Here is a 14,381-nt window from a genome sequence, read left to right as displayed (position 1 = left end):
ATCGAACAGTTTCCTAAATTGGTTTTTCACCGTTTACCAACGGGCAAGTTGGCAAGTTCTGAGAGCTGAACATTATTAGCTGTATTTTGGTGACAAACAGCTTAAATTAGCTTAGTGTGTTCATAAAAGAATGATACCGTAACAGTGATCGGTACTGTATAGCAGGATTTTGAATATGAATTCTTCCCTTGAGCTGCAATAGCCACACCAGCTCTCGCATTTACAACGTCGGGGGCACATATTAAATGTCAAGCTTTCGTTAAGAAACTTCACAAGAATTCAAAATCAACACTTAATTGGAATTCATCTCAAACAACCTTTAATTTTCCAACTCTTATTTCTCAGTTTTCAGATACCAGTTACAACTTACAAGGGAACGTCGGCAATGGTTAAGTCGCCGATCGCGATGAAACTTGGAAGATAAATTAAGGTACACGTAAAAAAGATGCCAGCATAAATTTTGGGTGACAACATTCATTAGGGCGTTAACTAAGGGGCCTATAAGTTGCGACTTTTCAAGTTACACGCGAACAGCGATGAATACCTGCTGGCCAATGCTTAGCCGGCACACTGTCTGCCTTGTGACACACCTCTGCACCTCCGCCCCTCCTTCTGGTTCGCCACCGCACGTTTCCATTCTCCCCGCGCCTGCCCGTCTGCTTAACTGTCGAACAGAACCGGTGCTATACTTGGCGTACTCCATCAGCCTTCCTCATAGCTCTCCTTTGTAATTTCCAAATTGTATTAGTCAGTTTCCGGCCTAGAAGTCCAAGAATAACGGCCGAGAGGATTCGTCGTGCTGAACACACGACACCTCGTAATCTGCAGGACATCGGACTGAGTAGCGGTCGCTTGGTAGGCCGAGGCCCTTCAAGGGCTGTAGTGCCATGGGGTTTGGTTATTAGTCAGTTTATATTTTCTGAAATGTTTATGAAAACGTTTGCGCCGATTCCTTAAGCGCAATGTCGTTGCGCGTGTCAAAAATTATTTTTTATCTTCAAGCAAATCACGGAAGTCACGGTGAAGAGGTCTGCTGAACCTTCGTGAGCTGCAGCTTTATGACGCAATTAAGTGTGAGTGTTATGCAGTTAACTGTTTTCAAATAGGTTTTGACGTTCACTGGGTGATGTCACACTGCGCGTTATACACCGTAATAACGAAGATTGCACTGTATGTGAAATTTTAGGTTTTAGTTTTCAGCACTAAATCGTCTAATATGTTAATACCGATAACTCTCTCGTTTTTTTCTTAAAACAGACATTTGTGTTCTCCGTTGTTTCTGTCAATAAATATACATGTAACAACATGCATTTTCAATATTTTTATTTTGTTTTCCAGAGCTTATAAGTTACTGTCTTGAAGGTGACTGTCTCTGTTTGGAGGACGTTACAAGTTTGACGTACAAGTCTTATCACTCGGAGAAAAACGAAAAGGATATTGAATATAGCGAGCCAGAACCAGGACAAAGCCAAGACAGTGCCAATTCGACGGACACCGCAGACTTATAGTATAAAACAAGAGCTGTCAACTACTGGAGAAGTGGAAAACGAAAAAATCTGAAATTAACAACTGTGCAAAATAATTTCTATCGTTTGCATAGTGAGGCACAGCTCTCCGCCTGGAAAAAATTAATGAATGAAGGAGGCTCTCTCCGAGACAAATTTGGTCTTATTGCGGTGGATTGCAAGGAAAAATTTGACGCGGAGTACAGTACGTCCACCATTCATTACGTCACGGTCAAACAGTGGGCAATGCAAAGTGCCCGTTCTCGAGGTATCCATGACTTTAAAGCGTCTTCAGGTAGGTTGTACGACTTCAAAAACAAATTTGGAAACAGATCCTGAAATATTACTGCCGTGACAACAACGAAAAAACTTGATAGGGAAACGGACGTAATGGTGGAAGCCGAAATATTTGCGGAAAACGTAAGAGAAAAAATACAGTTACACAGCCCATCACATGTTTTAACAGCGACCAAAGCGGCTTTAATTTGGAAATGTACACTGGCAGAACGTTAACGCGCCGGGAAGAAAAGTCCATTAGCACGGTGGTCCAATCAATTCCCTCTACTACGTACAGCTACACGATTATGTCTACCGTATCAACAGAAGGCAAGCTACTCTCCCCGTTGCCAATAATTTTAAAGGAAATAAATGGTGTTTTTGGTTCCCTTTTTAAGAAAATATTTTTGTCGTGTGCACCACGTCTGGAAAGATGGGCAAAGCAGAAGTTCAGAGCTGGTATAATGACATCTTGAAACCAAGTTTACCCGATGGACAAAACATTTTATTGTTAGATTCTTTCTCTGGCCACAATGTGCTTGTTCATGGCACGGAAGTAGAAGTTATGACGATTCCAGCCGGCGCTACAGCTGATTTGGAAAACGTATACAAGACGAATGTATTCCGGGCTGCGACTTACGAATAGGCCTACCTGCATCGTGCTGTACCATCGTAACACCATCTTAAAGTTGCAATCAATGTTACACTTCCAGCTGACATCTTCTGGATTCAAAAACATGTAGAAGTACTCGTGGTACCGCACTGGGTACCTTGATGATCATCCTGGACAATTTGAACACCCGGTAGTGTATTCCTTTAACAGTGTTGGCTTGGTATGTTCTTTGTGGCCGAATACTGGTTTTGTCCAAAGACTTTAATATTACTTATCTAGACTCACAGAGCGCGCTGATGCTATGCGGAATATTGAACACTTTCGCGCATCGCCATGTTGCGGGCGCTTCAGCTTTGAATGCATGGTTAGCACGTGCTAATGTTTAAAGTCCCTTGCATGTTTTCGATTTGAATCATGTCTGTTAGTGGATTGGTATTATATGTGACGGAGTGAAACTATATTGTTAAATATCTTCAAGGAATGTGAGAGCTTGTACGATACGCTAGTTAAATTTTTCGGCAATATTAAAGGGAAGTAAGTTAGGCCTTACGTGTGGAATAGAAAGGTACCGTATTCACCAGTGTGAATTTATGTACAACCTTCATTTGTACAGATCGCTATCAGATAGGATCTGGTATTTCTTTTCACATGTGAGTAGAAATTGAACTGTTAAAAAATGACTTTAAATGACCATAATCGAAAACTAAATAGGTTACAAGGTGGTTGATTCAGACAATGTATGGACATTAAATTTAGAATTTTTAGGCTTCTTCTTTTCCCTCTTTGCCTCTTTCCAATTCATCGGGGATAAGTTTTTAGAACTAAACAGCTGTTCTGAAAAAGCATGCATATTTTTCGTACAGACTGTGTACCGGTATTACAAATTTGATGAACTTGGGCCTAGAATCCGTAAGATATGACTGATAAAGCTTGATGAAACCCTTTTAATATTAGGGTAAGGTATTGCTTCAAATTATTATCAATTACAGGTATCTGAAAAATGATTTATTGGTATCGTAACTTATCTCTTAAGTTCTCCTAAATCCAAATCACACAAAAATGATCATTTAAGTTCTACTCATACCATTACGTTATGTCATATATAAACCAAACCAAATCAAACCAAACCAAACCAAACCAAACCGAAAGGCCATGGCCTATCAAGCGAGAGCTACTCAGCCTGAAGGCCTGCAGATTACGAGGTGTCATGTGGTCACGACGAATCCTCTCGGACGTTATTGTTGGCTTTCTAGACCGGGGACGCTATCTCACCCACAGATAGCTCCACAATTGTAATCACGTAGGCTGAGTGGACCTCGAACTAGCTCTAAGATCCAGGTAAAATTCCCTAACCTGGGCGGGGCCCGAACCCGGGGCCTCCGGGTAAGTGGTAGGCACGCTACCCCTACACCGCGGAGCCGGTATTTCATATTCAGAAAATGATAAATGTATCTGATATTTTAGAAAGATTTTCGCAGTTATGTGCTTTTTAAACAAACTGTTCAGAGACTTGAGTAAAATTTGCTGCAATGACTTACGAGAGAGGAATGATAAGCTACGTACCGTTCATAGAATTATTTTATTTCACAGGTTTCCTTTTTGTTGATACTGAAGATTATTGTTATCGGGACAGGAGTTTGTAAATATTTAACTAATGTGTTCTCCAGTTTGCTGAGAGACGGGCAATTTTTCACTTGCGATATGTAATCGTACTTAAGTTGTATACCGCTGTCATTTGAACATGTATTCGTATTTTCAATAAAGCTAAAGTGTAGAGCCTAGGTTTCAATTACATGTATCTGTTCCGAATGTTCAAACACATCAGTTACAAACATGACCCTTATGTTAAAATGAGCGACATGATTATGTTTAAGTACCGCTAGACCTATATACTGTTTTTTTTTTCTGTTTTCGGGGACTGAATTTCAAATAGGAGGTATGTATATTTATTTTTGTTAGTAGTGTATTTTTCAGTCTTCTTATTCAGTCTGCTAAAGGTTTTCTTATTTTTAAATTTTATTTTATGTGCCCCACCTATAAGCTATCCAAAGGATTTGTGTAGATTGTTCAGTACAATGCAAAATGTGTTCAGTTTTTATACACAAGTATTTTTCATTTTACCAAGGTCTTGATATTATGTATATTTATTGCGTGTGTGCATGGTAGTCTGGGTAGGTTGGCATTAATTTACCAGGGCAGGTGTTTTCATATGTGCGAAATGTAAGTTAAATGCATGAATTCCATACTACGGTCTCCTCGGCGAGCTGTGGAGTGCCCGCAAGATGGCGGTACGCACATGGACGTATCTTCCCCAGTCACACGCTTCTGCGCAGCCAGCGGTGTGGGGCCTTGGTTTTGTCAAATGTGCTTGGTGTACAAAGGACTTGTACGTCAAACAATTCTACGAGAAACACCACTATTGTAAAGCATACGTCCCGTGATAAGAGTATGGTGCCTGTTGATAATTGTGTTTTGTTTCAGTTTTCTTTTCACTATTTTTTTAATGTTTCGAATAGACCAAAAATTGTTTTCGTTTACTATCAGTTATTGACGGGGATTTTGCCCGATGTAATGTGTACGGAGTCATTTATTGTGTTGCCTTGTATTTTGTTGTTGTTGTTGTTGTGCCAGTTCGTAAAACAGTCATTTAAATTTTTACGTATGTGACTGTCATTGTATCCAGAAGACTGTAGTGTGATACTTTAATATCTGTACTTGTTGAATACAGAGACCTTCGTCAGCTATAACGCAAAAGTACCAGTAAAGAAAGACTGCAGGTCTTGCTGTGATTACTGTATATCTACTGCATATATAAATGCACATCTCTTTTATTTTTCAAGGCTTTTCTTATTACGTCAATCTTTAGTACATTCCATGTCATACTCATATCAAAGTTGATTTATATTCGATAAGCATTGCTGCAACTGAAATGTGTTGGATCTATCACTGCAAAACATATATAAATCGTTCAGTACAAGCCCAAATAAGAACATTCTACCTATATTCCTTACAACCAGAGTACGAAATACGGAAAATACCAGTACCGGTAGTTTCAAACTCGGAGTTTATAACTGTTGTTGTCCGCGATTTCGTTTAATTATGACACAACTGATAGCGTACATAAAATGGGGAGAGGGGAGGGGACATAAAAAGGTCTAGACCTGTAACCAGATTTTGATATCATGAGGTACCGAATCTCTCTTTACATTTATTGAGATCCTCTACCCAGGCACGTAATTTCTTTACATAAAATTATATTTAACGTTGTTTAAAGGTGTGTGATTTATTTAATGATGGGTGATTTAATTTAATTAATTTCTTATGTCCTCTCTAAAGGACACTACCGACTGCTTTAAGGCGTTTTACAAGTAAATAATTATTTAAGTATAGGTCGGACGCGGTGCCCATCACACGTTTGACCACACCCGATGGTGCTTAACTCGGGGTTGTACCCACGAATATGACAACTCACCGGAATTAGCAGGAATGAAAATATACAATTTGAATAAAATATGTGTATATTAGTTTAGGTTATTTATTATCACTGCACCGGGCGAGTTGGCCATGCGGTTAGGGACGCGCAGCTGTGAGCTTGCATCCGGGAGATTGTGGGTTCGAACCCCACTGTCGGCAGCCCTGAAGATGGTTTTCCGTGTTTTTCCATTTTTACACCAGGCAAATGCTGGGGGCTGTACCTTAATTAAGGCCACGGCTACTTCTTTCCCATTCCTAAGCCTTTCCTCTCCCATCGTCGCCATAAGACCTATCTGTGTCGGTGCGACGTAAATTAAATAGCAAAAAAAAATATTATCACTCTGTGTGAAACGGAACGTTATTTAAAGGATTGCAATAATTATAGTACGAAAAAAGCAAAGTATCGTGCCGCTCCCGTTCAACAACTATGCAGCCGGCAAGCGCGGAGAGAAAGGAAACGTCCGGCGGCGAATCAGTTGGAGGGGCTAGGGGAGGAGGTGCAGAGGTGTGTCTCTAGTCAGGCAGTGTGCCGGCTTAGCATTGGCCACCAGGTACTCATCACTGATCGCGCGGAACTTGAAATGTTACAATGTTTAGGCCCCATAGTTAACGCCGTAATGAATGTCGGCACCCAAAATTGATGTTGCCACATTGTTTACGTGTACCTCAATGTGTTTTCCAAGTTTCATCGCGATCGGCGACTTAACCATTGCCGATGTTCCCTAGTTAGTATATGTTTCTGAATTACCCGAAGCGTTATCGTAGCGTAGTGGCTAAGGCTCTCGCTTCGTATTGCGAGGTACGAAGCTTGGAGTCCTCATTACGCCGATTTTTATAATTAACTGTTGTTTTCATCTACATGCATCTTTTCATACAATCTTTCCTTAATAATGTATTTCAGTGAAATGTTTAATCACAATATTATGTAAAGTAGCGCGTGAAGGAACGTGAAGATACTTAATCACTTCACAGAAGCCTGCAGGTAGACTGCTCAATGGCAAAAAGTCCATAAGAAATAGGTTTGTATATACGTATATCGAAGCACGTAAAAGAGAGTTAAGAACAACGACAGGGATCAAAAATGTACTTGAATTTATATAAAAAGGCAAAGAAAATCGGTGTATCTTGTATTTCGGAAAGAGCACCTTGAGCACTCTACTACGAGAATAACTTCCGAAACGCTGCCTCACATGACAGCTTATAACTGGCGTAAAATCTCGAGATTTAAAGCCCAATTAGATACTGATTTTGAACCTCACAGATTAAACCTCACGAAAGCTTGATATAAATAACTCTACAGACTCCCCTTATTATTATTATTACTTTTAATAGGCTTGTTGATGATAATTAACAGATGTAAACACAGGAAAACAAGACAATCGAAATGAGCTTCATACGTCTAACGATAGATAGCCATTCAGTCGAAAGTGAGAAGCCGATGACAATAAGTCAAGCCGTTGCCTACGAGATATACATCTATATACATATATATTTCGTAGGCAACGGTCTAGCTAACCCCGTATATCGGTGTCTAAGCGGAGGTTGTTGCACGGAAGCCAAAGGACCAGCCAACGACCTTAAAAACATAGACTGCTAATATGATGGCCAACTTAGAATCTACTTGAACCACTGGCAGCCTTGACACTTGCAGGCAAAACATATGCTTATTTCCTCTGAATCTGCCATAGAAAGGATCTGGGGAAGTTGTTGTCTGATGGAGTACGGTCTTTGAGAAGGTGTGCAAGGTTGAACTAAATAAATAAATAAATAAATAAATAAATAAATAAATAAATAAATAAATAAATAAATAAATAAATAAATAAATAAATAAATGTAGGCTATGAATTCAGTAGAATGAAGTCAGGCGAGGTTTGACCAAGAGAGGTCCGGTAGAAATATTAAAATGGTAACGCTGGTAGGATACCGCATATGGAAGGAATGCTGAACTCAACCAGGGGTCCAGTGGTCTCAACTTTAGAATCTGGGATTACCCCATTTAGTGGCCCCTTACGACAGGCAGAGGATGTCGTAGAGATATTCTACACCCCAACCAACGGACGTATGTGCTGCATGTTGCACAGCAGTTCTTAGAAAGTAGCCATAAGTAGCAAAAAGCATAAAACATAACAAACCAGACCATAAGCAAAATTCAAAAATTATACCAGAATGACACTGAAGGTACCGGTATATCATGAAAAGGCAGTGGTATCTTTCTCTACGCGTGTGAATTCCTCAATGAACTGCTGTACGTATAACATGTCCTTCTGTAGTGAATTACTTTATTGTTAATGCATGGCGCCGAATTATCTATTCTTCTACATACATAATTCTTGTTTTAAACAAGCAAATGCTCACCATTTTCACTGCGCTTATTTCACTATAACATCAATGCAACATTAAGCGGGTTTGAAAATGTCGTGTTTATTTTTAAATAAATCTTTAATTTGCAGTAACATACATTATAATCTCATCAATTCATTGAACTGATAAGGGCTAACTCTAAAGACCAAGAAGTGGCAGCAGCCATGACAGTTACAGGCAAAAGTTAGTTCGCTGTGCTTCAACCAGGGGCACTGTAACGAGTATGATTAGCAGTCTATACCTTTCATGTCGTTGGTAGCAGCTGATTTACACTCCCGGGTAGTTTGTCTTACAGTTACTCTGCAGTGTGGCCAACGAGTGCTTCATTCGGATTGGCTCCGCCATGTTTTAGCCAAATGTCCCGTCAGCTGATTTAAACGTATGTATTCAGCACAGGGTAAGATCACTCTTTATGCAATTTCAGTGTAGTACAGGCTACCTGTTTTAACCTTAATACATCGAAAATATGTTCTTATCAAACACCGAAGATTATTTAGTATTATTAGTTAAGATATGTGGGTGAATTTACGTATTTCTGAGGTCTGAGTTTTGAAGAAAATTACGCCAGGCTGTTATGCTTATGGTTGCAGAAACAGATCAGGAAAGGTTTTTAAAATTAAACTAGGCAATTGCTTGTTTTCAGCACGTTGTAAGACACTCCCAACAACGAGTAGAGTTGTTTCATGCATTATAATGGTAACAATAATAACAAAATGGGTTAGTAATTTTATAGAGGCCAAGACAGTAAATGTCAGATTTCTCCGTTAATATTCTCCGTATCGAAAACCTGTACATAAGGAAAGTTGTTTAGAATATAATTTCCGACATTTTACGTTTTGTTAGATTTTCCCGTGTAAGGAAAATAACAGAGATTTTCTCGATTATTTTAATTTTCACAAATTTTCAAGCATCACCGAAAATATCTGTTTTATCTGAAACCTGTACTTAACAAGACTTACAGGAAAGGTCACTCCCGGTCATTCACTGTAAGTCTCATTCATTTTCACCGTATGTGGTATTATGATTGATATATTCTCGAATTCAAACTTTTAAGGCTATTCATCTATTAAAGGACGTGGTTGGTTTTAAGTGCCGCATAGAATCAAGTTGAGTTTTCCCATACATTATAATTATAACAATAATAGTCTGACTCCGTGGTTGAATGGTCAGCGTACTGCCCTTTGGTTCAGAGTGTCCCGGGTTCGATTCCCGGCCGGGTGGGGTATTTGAATAGCACGGACTTGGGGACTGGGTGTTTGCGTTTGTCCCAACACACTCCTCCTCATACTCAGACAACATACCAGACTACAAAAACACGCAGTAGTGATTATATCCCTCCATATACAATTTGCGTCAGGAATAGCATCTGGCCGTTAAAGAGGACGAAGTCCACGTGTGTGACGCAGTTCCAATCCACAACCCCACAGTTCTGGGAAGAGCGGTAGAAAAAGAAGAAGGTATTGATAACAGTGAAAACGTATAATAGCAAATAGAATGTTTAAAATACAGCGGATATCTACCAGTACTAACCGAACTGGGGCACAGAATTAGTCGCACATTACGGAAATCGAACAGCGGGTGGTCGATAATTGAGTCCTGAATACAAGCAAATACAATGTAGACAATACGTGGCACTCAGGGAGATATCGAGGGACAGCTATTAGAGCTGTCTCCAGCGGGTAGACTTGAGAAATACTGATTCTGTCATAAGAGCACGTGTATTTGTGTGTGAAGTTTTTGGTGTTATTTATGCGTTTTCAGTGAGTAGACATAATTAAATAGTAGCGTGTGTCATTCCTTCATATCGCCTCTCAACATGAGGCGAAAGGTATGTGTTGTGTTTGGCTGCAGTAAGTATGAAGTACAGAAGTATGCGCGGTCTTTCTTTCGCCTCCCTCGTGACAAGAAAATGTAAGTAATATTGTGTTTGCCCATATATTCTTCCAGTGACAAAGAGATTTTTATAGTACTTCATAATTTTCTGACCTGCTCGACCCATATTTTAAATAGCTTAAAATAAAATACGCATATTTTATTGTATAGTGCAGCAGTTAACCTTCAATACCGATGTGTTGTTGTAGGTGTGATCTGTGGGTTTTTGAAATGTCACAGAAGTGAGTTGGATAAGGTGTACAAGAAAGAAGGGACGTTACGCTTATATAAGAATTATAAGATCTGTTCAGATCATTTCCAGGCCAGCGACTTTAGAAATCCTCGACTATACAGCCAAGGGTAGGTTACATTTTTACTCTAATTGTACGTCAATATTCCTCAAAGCATCACTATCGACAACATTTTCACACTTTTCTTTCTTTTATCCATCTTCTCAGATTAAAGCAGGGATTTTATAGATTTTCTTTCTGTTAGTAGGCTTCATGTTAAGAGGAAAACTGTCCAGCTTTCAAATGTTAATTCATTGCATCATGTGTGTAAGGAATGTGCCGATATTTTTATTGACAAGTGTCTTAATGTGATGATACAATGATTTTTAAAGGAGAAAAAAGACAAATCTAACCGTAAAAGTTCAGGGAGGAATGCTAAAGCAAAAAAAGTAATGCATAAATGAAAGATCAAGCTATTTCACAGCAGTCCATTTCACAGCTTGTTTATATGTCTAATATCAGTCCTTAAATAATAACCTTTTAAATACTTCTTCATTCATTTATCCAGAATTGCTTGAGCAACTTCGAAGTTAATATCTCAATAATACTTTCTTTCTAGACGTAATTTATTTATCCAGTTTCGTATATGCATTTCCATTGATATTTGAATTTAGCGCGACTTTTCACGTCAAGTCACTAGGAGCGCCACCGTCGAATTGTCTCCCATTTTAACAACGCTAAATCCGTAAGTGTCGCGTGTTGTTTCTACTGTATTTGATACAAGTACACCAGAACCAGGAAAACTGCTTGTTTTCACCGAGCAACAAATAGTATTTTCTCAAAGGATAGGCCTGTTGTGTAGTGATACTAATAATTAATTCCTCTTTGAGGGGATCAAACCGTAGCCATCATTAGAGGAGAACTATACACAACGCGGGAACCATGCCAGTTGCTTGTTTTCGCCACTGAAGTGTAGCAGGTTTTCGCTATTATTTCTATTAGTACCACGGGCATAATGGTACAGTATATTATGTTAACTTATATTACGTTAACATAAATATGGAGCTAGGTAATGCAATTTTGTCTACCCATTGGTTAACTAGTCATATTATTTTCTATCTTCTGCGTGTGTTCAGATTATATACATACCGATAAGTCGTATATAAAAAGTATATTTCTATGTATAATTTTATGATACTGCGTTGAACATTTTGATATATAAAATCATGCAACCTGATATATGGTAATGTTATAATTTTTTAAAATTTAAATGACCGGGTGAGTTGGCCGTACGGTTAGGGGTGCACAGATGTGAGCTTGCATCCGGGAGATAGTGTTTTCGAACCCCACTGTCGGCAGCCATGAAGATGGTTTTCCGTGGTTTCCCATTTTCGCACCAGGCAAATGCTGGGGCTGTACCTTAATTAAGGCCACGGCCGCTTCCTTCCCATTCCTAGGCCTTTCCTGTCCCATCGTCGCAATAAGACCTATCTGTATCGGTGCGACGTAGAGCAAATAAAAAAATTAATATAGGCTAATTTTACAGTCATCACATTCATTATTCAAGACAATGACTATACTATTTTATGCCACATGCATCATGATACAAATGTTATGATAGGCCTAGCTACCAACACAGAATTTCTAACCTCTTCATTAATTGTGTCTTGTAGGCCTATACCACGTATAACTCAAAATTTTGAAGTCTTACGTCAAGTAGTCAGACTCTGTATATAACACATATTGATTAGGCCTATATATACAGCACAGGCAAAATAAATAACATCTTCAAACAATGACCTAGTCTATTCTTTATTGAAATAATAATATCACTCTCCTTCATCTACAGTGTGAGCCAACGATGGTGTGAGCTGATTGTGTATTTGGCTAAAACATGGCGGCTGGAATGGCCTTGGCCACAGTTTACATATAGAGTCACTGTAGTTTACCTCCGGCGTAGCTACCATCTGAGGTCTGTTCTATGAACGGACTTTGCAACTTTTCTCTTTGCATTTTTTATTTTTTAGTTCAGATTTTGTTCCACTATCTCTTTTCGGATTTAGCTTGCAAAGTGAAAATTGAACAGTGAAAAGTTAGGTATCTTTATACTTTTCAAGCCTGTTATGTTCCTCCATTGGTACAGAAATGCAAAGTGCAAAGAAATGAAGTGAAAAGTTTTCATAATTCTTGAATCTTTTCATCTGTTATTTAACAAGTAAGTACACTAGTTTCTCGGCGCAGAATTTGGTTTGGTGATATAAATATGTTACGACGAGAGCTTTTGTTATCATCAAGTGAGGATAGTGATGAAGAATCCAACAAGAGAACATACAAAGACAGGATTCATTTTCATAACCTCGCTTCGATGGAATTTCGCGAGTGTTTTCGTATTGTCAAGTTCGCCGCGAAAAATAAAGCATTAAAATCAAAGAGTATTACACATTATGCCTATGGAATAAACTTCTTCGGATCACTCAATCGCAAAGAATTTTCATTTTGCGACGAAATTGAAAAGTAAAACCTAGATCATGGTGGAACAGAAAGACTTTGCACTTTGCAAGAATTGACAAGTGAAAAGTGCAAAGTTCATTCGTGGAATAGACCCCTGGTTTACCAGCAGATGGTTGAACCGGCCCTTGGATGCCAAGGGTAGCGGCCGAGAGGATTCGTAATGCCAACCACACGATACCTCATAATCAGCAGGTTGTCGGGTTTAGCATCGGTCGCTTGATAGATCATGGCCACTGCCTGCTCGATCTGCATCCGATGGCTGCTTATACTGCCTGCTCATTACAACATTTTAACATAGCACTAAATGAAACACTTCGTTTACAAATACCCACAGCAGGTGGCAGCACCAACCGGCTCCTGAACTGTCGGATTGAAATAGCGGGAAATAGGGTAGTACTGTATTTGTTTACAGTGAAAATGGTCTACTGCTGTGTGCCTTTCTGCAAATCAAAGAAAGGGAATCCAGAATGCCGTGGTATTTCATTCCATGACACGGGCTTTTTCAGGAGATCCAGTTGAAGCCATGTTTAGTTCTATAAGAATGGGAGGAGGGTGTAATGACATGACTGACTTCCGGGCTACTCGGAATTCTATAAAAATAATTCTGAAATCCGGTATTTTAATGTCCACCGATGGTGCTAACGTTATGCATAAGCAAAATTCAAAATTTTCTGCCTCAGTATCCTCTCCCGGACTTGACGAAACAGAACCAGTGATGCCCGCTGAGTACGTACTTGATTTACTGGAAGCTGTTCGTGAGCACCCTGAGTCGGTGTGCGTCACTTTGGAAACTGCTTCCCATGCATTAGTGTGTGGTTATTTAGTGCGTTTAATCGAAGAAAAAACAATGCAGCACGTGCTTGAGTAACATTTCCACCTCAGTTAATGCATCCCCGTTGATGACCTTAATCACACAGTCGGATAGAGGAGGCCTGCGCTATCCCCAGCAACGATTAATTGGCCTAATTATGGGGCTACAGAAATTTGTTGAGGCGGCTCTACCGTACTGCAAGAAATCTGCAAGTCTGCTCCAGTCTATAAAAACTATGTTCTACTCTCTTTGTGCCACTGTAAGATTTTAAAGGGTTTTAGTAACAGTAAGCACCAGGAACTTGTGGTGATCAAATTCGTGAAACCTCTACCTATAATGTAGGGAAGTACCATACAGACAAAGTGTCCAGGTTTTCTTGTTCGTCGAAATCTCTTTCTCGAAAAGTCCTGAAGCTATCACTCCCTAGAGCACCACTTTATGCGTACAATTCTTTAATATTTCTGTCACTTTCAGATTTTAAATTTTGCTTGTATGCTTATCTATCTGTATTCACGCGATAATTGGGTACGTCTGGTGCTGCGATCTAACAGCAGATTGTTTGTAAGTCGTGTTACACGTTTGAATATGGAATGAGCAGGCAGTATAAGCTGCCATCGGATGCAGATCGAGCAGGCAGTGATCATGGCGTATCGTGTCTGCTGTGCCATTGGAAAAAATTAGACTGTATATATATATATATGTATGTCTTTCCTCTCTTTTACTTGTAT

This window comes from Anabrus simplex, chromosome 2, assembly GCF_040414725.1.
Source record: "Anabrus simplex isolate iqAnaSimp1 chromosome 2, ASM4041472v1, whole genome shotgun sequence".
Classification (NCBI taxonomy): Eukaryota; Metazoa; Arthropoda; class Insecta; order Orthoptera; family Tettigoniidae; genus Anabrus; species Anabrus simplex.
Note: the sequence above shows the minus strand (reverse complement) of the source record.